Genomic DNA, 234 nt, shown 5'->3' with positions numbered 1-234 from the left:
TGAGGGCTATAGATTACACAGAAAGGACAGGGTGGGGAAAAAGTGGGGAGGGGTTGCGCTCTATGTCAATGAGCAATATACATCAAACCTCATCAAGATGGAATCCAAGGATGAGGAAGTAGAAGGATTGTGGGTTAGGCTACATGGGGGGCAAGGAGAAAGGGATTTGGTGGTAGGGGTCTGCTACAGACCCCCACATCAAGGGGAAGAAATAGATTCGGGGCTCCTGAGGCA

Source organism: Alligator sinensis, unplaced genomic scaffold (assembly GCF_000455745.1).
Source record: "Alligator sinensis unplaced genomic scaffold, ASM45574v1 scaffold946_1, whole genome shotgun sequence".
NCBI lineage: Eukaryota > Metazoa > Chordata > Crocodylia > Alligatoridae > Alligator > Alligator sinensis.
The sequence above is the reverse complement of the archived record's forward strand: the minus strand, read 5'-3'. Positions refer to the sequence as shown.